The following is a 4,952-nucleotide window of genomic DNA, read 5'->3' on the forward strand; positions in this document are numbered from 1 at the left end:
TCCTAAGAAAGAGACTGTAGAATGAGATAAAAATGAACACAATCAAATCTGAATCAAACAGGAGATAAAGTGCCATCAAATAAGAAAACCAATTCATGGGATAATGGTTTGTATAGCAGACTGTTGTATGAGGCATATTAACACGTTACCATTACTGTTGTAAAAATCAAACTTCCCTTTGTTGTCTAAGAATTCTCTCACTGGACGATTATTGGAGCAGACTAATAAAAAAAAAACAATGATGAATGGGAAAGAGACCTGAGGAACATATTGAGGTAAATGCATGTCAAAGAGGCAGTCAGTTTCTAAGTCACCACTTTTTCAACAGCAGAAGGAATTACAAGAACCAGTGCCAAGTTAAGATGTTTTTGACACTGGGTTGAAAGCTCTATCTGTTTATATGAAGCTGTAATGCAGAGGAAGAGTCATTGCTGTTGGCAGCAACTTGTTGAAAGAATCATCTACGTTTTGATTTAGGGGAAATGGAGTTCTATAAATATTTATTATGTACTGGCAGGACTGCTATTAGCCTGTTAGTGGAAAGTGCTGCGCCATTTTGCACTGTCTCATATAGAAAGACCTGTGTACTGTAAATCAGTGTAATAGTACAACTAATTTCAGATCTTTGTGGCTTAAATCTCAAAACAATGATGAAACTGGGGTTGGCTGTAACTACAGGTTATTTTCATTATGTCATTCTCAATGAGTCCATAAAATATGGAAAATGCATGCTGTGATAACCATTTATTGGCATGCATGACAACGAGTGAAACTTCGGTCACAAAATGTTTAGCATTTTTGCAGGGAAGAGGACTGAAACAATTCTTTCATTTATTAGAAAAGTTGTTTCTCTGACATGTTATTGAACAATGGATAAGAGTAGCTGCAAACAAGATTTGGCCATGTAATATGTATTATGGGTTGTGGCTTTAAAATTTGAAAATATTTTAGTAGTCCAACCAAATAGAGATTTTTTTTCAGATCAGAAAAATGTATCCCCTTTGTCATCATGATTTACATTCAGGCCCTCATGCAGTCCAACCACTGGTATAGTCGTGTGGTTGCTGTATGTGGTCACGTTTTGAAAATGCATTGCTCTATGAAGCCATTTTGAATGTATTTGTCACTGTGTTCAAAAGGTTGTGCGTGTTTGTGTGTGACCCCAAAGGGCTTAGACTACCCTTAAACCAGCAAGCATAAAAACACCCAAGCACACTCCCCCACTCTTCCCTCTCCGTTTTTTTTCTCTCATACACGCACACAGTAGTTGCCCGTTAACTAAATGACTGAAAGAATATTTTCATATTTTCATAAAACACCCTCCTCGGGTTTCTGAGTAAACCATTAGTGGAGTAAAGACACTCCCCAACACATACTCAAACATCACACACAAAAGCACATGTGCACATTCACATACACGTAACAGAAGCATTTGACATCTGTCCAGATCTGCTTCCTGATTAAAGCCAAATGTCTTTGAAATGGCTGGAAAGAGAGATGAGACAGAGAGCAAGTGGGAGACAAAGAAATTGTGTGTGCAATATAAACATGGAGAGAGAGACAGGCAGACACACAGAGAGTAGGATACAGATGGCCGTGCCAGAATCTTAATGAATAAGCAGCCTTTATAAAAGACCAACGACAAACCTCTCCTCTACCTCACAGCTTTCATCCTAATTTTCAAAGCAGAAAGCCTGTGGCCTATTATTATTCAGTCCTCTCATCATGTTGCACAGTACCAAAGCTACAAGTGTAGGCACCAAGGCCATGTCCTCGTGGCCTGAGGGTTTCATTCCACTATCACACAGAATTTCATCAGGAGTCCAGCCATTCATAAAGATTATACGACTGTGTGTTTTACTTTTTTTTTTTTTATGTCATACATCATGAACTGGTAAGTTAGGTGCTGAGGTGGGGGTTTCAAAAAGTATGGCATGTATGCTAGTTGGACATTTCTGAATGTAAGTAGTGAAAGTAAATAGGCTGCATTTCTTACATTTCTCTATTGTATTTTTGTATAAATACATAATTATAGTATCTTGAACTCTTCTATATTCATAGTTTAAGTGCTTATCCATGTTGATTTGTAAGTTTTTGTAGCATCCTCTAATTTTTCCTGTATTCTGGATTTGTGGCAGCTTTTGTTATTTGGGCTGAATTTGCGATGGATGTGGTAAAAGGAGAGCTCAAAAAGCGACAAGCAAAGTTAAAGGAAGATGCATGGAAAGTTGGCAAAGCTTTGAAAATTGACTTGAACTTCAGACAGTGGGCCTCTGGTGCCTGATGCTGATGTTTTATGAAGTCCAGACCAAAAGCACACATTTAAGTGAAAGCATTTTGTATTTCTCCTACTGAAATTTATTTCAGGCACATTTCAATTTAGTAATAACTTTTTTTTGTGTCACAGAGAAGATTGAGTTTCATGAAACATGCTAATATGAGGAGCTGCACTGTCACATGTGGTCTTTGGATCATGTAATCTTATGAACCAGTCTGTTTGAGATCTGACTCTTGGACCTTCATCACAACATAGACAACCACATGAACACAACTAAACCAAGTGAAAATCAACCCCTGGCCTTAGCCCTGTGGACTACAAAACAGAGAAGCTGTTTCCAATTCTCAAATATAATATTATGGATTTAACATGTCACTGATCTAATCCACTGTTTCATCTACTTAATCCAAAAGCATTTCACAATTTTTGTCACAATCCCTAAATGATGTTATCATTCCCACTCGGGGTTACTGAAGATGTCAAAATGATCATGCCCTACAGCTGAAACTACTAATAGCTCATCTATTCTGTCACCTCCAAAGTCTTTATCAGCATTGTTTTCCAAGTCAGAGGTGTTGGTAAGAAGAACCGTGTTATTTATAGAAGGCACTGCATGGAGAAGAAACAGTAAATATAAACCAGCACAAAATGAAAGTAAAGTACAAGTACTTTGTAATGTGCTGAAGCACAGTATTTGTGTGTGTGTGTGTGTGTGTGCGGGCGCGCACATGTGTTTTGAGGGATAAAGAACAGTGGAAAAATAAGTAGAGCTACAGTGTCACTATGTGGCATATAGCTACAACTGCAGTTTCAGTGTTTGATTCATAAAGGACTATCAGGAGTTAAGTCAATGAACAGGAGATCACGCAATGCTGTTTTTAAAAAATCGCTTGAACATTTTTTATATACAGCCCATAGTGTGCAGTCAAATTTCTCTTCGCTGTGTTGTTCATCACATCAAAACGTAATAACTAACATTATCTCCTGGCCTTCACAAAACACGCATCTGGAATAACTTCAAGTTATCACTTTCCCGACGTCATGTTGTCACTGCTTTTCCTCCTAGCTCCTGTCTCAGTTGATGCCTGCAGATAAAGTCGTTGCATTTGGCAAGTGGATGTTGGAGTGGAGTTAAAAGGTGAAGTGGTGTCAAGATTCTGAAATGTAAACATTGCAACTAACACAACTTAGAGAAACAACAATGCTAGACGACTCTAGCTGACTGACCAGTTACTGGCCAATAACAAACATTTGGTTTTAGAGTGCAAAGCCAGAAAGAAATGGCCATTAATAATTGTTTCCTAATTGGGAAAAGATTGGTAGGCTAGTGTTATTGTCTTTATAACAGGAGGGAGGGGGAAAAGAGAGGGTGCAAATGAAGGCTCACAGTTAATGTCCAGGGGTAAGCTTGATCTGGAAATGCTGACTAAAAATAGGAAGAAAATGACCCCGACTTGCTGATAGCGTTTTTAAATCAGGAAATAGCTCAACGGATAACGCGAACCCTAACCCTGTGTTGATAAAGAATTTGACAATAAATATTTAAGTGTTTAATATAACTTTCAGTGTCTTTAGTGGCCATGTGAATGGACAGCTCCAGCCAGTCCAGGCCGTGATATACTCCATTTTTACTGTTTCAATCATGCTGATTTAAACTGAAGCTTCACATTTTTAGATTTGAATTGAAATTGAAATTGAAATTGTGAAAAGCAAGGCTGTGTTCCATATTGTGTTGTTCAGAAATGTTTGTCTATTGCCATATCAGTGTATATGGACCAAAATATAACCATTAAAGGTAAAGCAAATAAGTAGTGTGATACTTGGGACGACAGCGACACTATCACATCCGAACATGGTGAGTCATTTTTCTTTGTTGCACCAACACAAAATTTGAGAGTTGCCCCACAATTCCACTTTACCCACTGAATGTAAGGGTTTATACGTGTATTTACTAACTACAAATCCTTCTGTGGCTCCCAATACGGGGCCAGGGAAACAGATAACTAAAGAAACATAGCGTCTCAAAAGCTATAATTGTTGACCAGTAGTGTAATTCCTAAACTCTCAAAATCTAAGACAGCATAAACTGTATTTGTTAATGTTACTGAGCTGCTAGGTTACCTGTTGGTGGAGGAGGAATTTCCATAAACTCAGATGTTGTTCTTAATATATGTTCTATGAAGAATTGGTCAAGGGTGACTATAAACGCATTCATTATGAACAAATGAATCATTATTTACAGGTTGAGTTCATCAATAAATTTAGTGACAGCTCATAAACCTCTGGGAAGGATAACGGAGCAGGTGGAAGAGTTTTCTTCCACTAGAAATAGGTGTGAATGGGGAAAATATTGACTCCACCACTGCATAGAATGCAAAATAATAATCTGAGCGTCAGAAGCAGAAATCGGATAGTGCACAACCCAAACAAACTTAAATTCCTCACCACTGCCCTGACCTTGGTGTCACTACTCCTTCAGTAGATATGAGCGCTAATAACTGTAACTTTCGGAGTGCTGTAGGTATGTTCTTCCACTAAACAATACTTTATAACACTTTTTATAATCCTTTTTTCGTCGTCACTAGGACGGAGCTCCATCCCAGCCCGGTCGGCGGCAGTAATGCATCATCAATAGGTGGAAAAAAAAATAGCCGTAGAAGAAGAAGAAGGCGGA

The sequence above is a fragment of the Echeneis naucrates genome, chromosome 4 (genome assembly GCF_900963305.1).
Source record: "Echeneis naucrates chromosome 4, fEcheNa1.1, whole genome shotgun sequence".
NCBI classification, from domain to species: Eukaryota; Metazoa; Chordata; class Actinopteri; order Carangiformes; family Echeneidae; genus Echeneis; species Echeneis naucrates.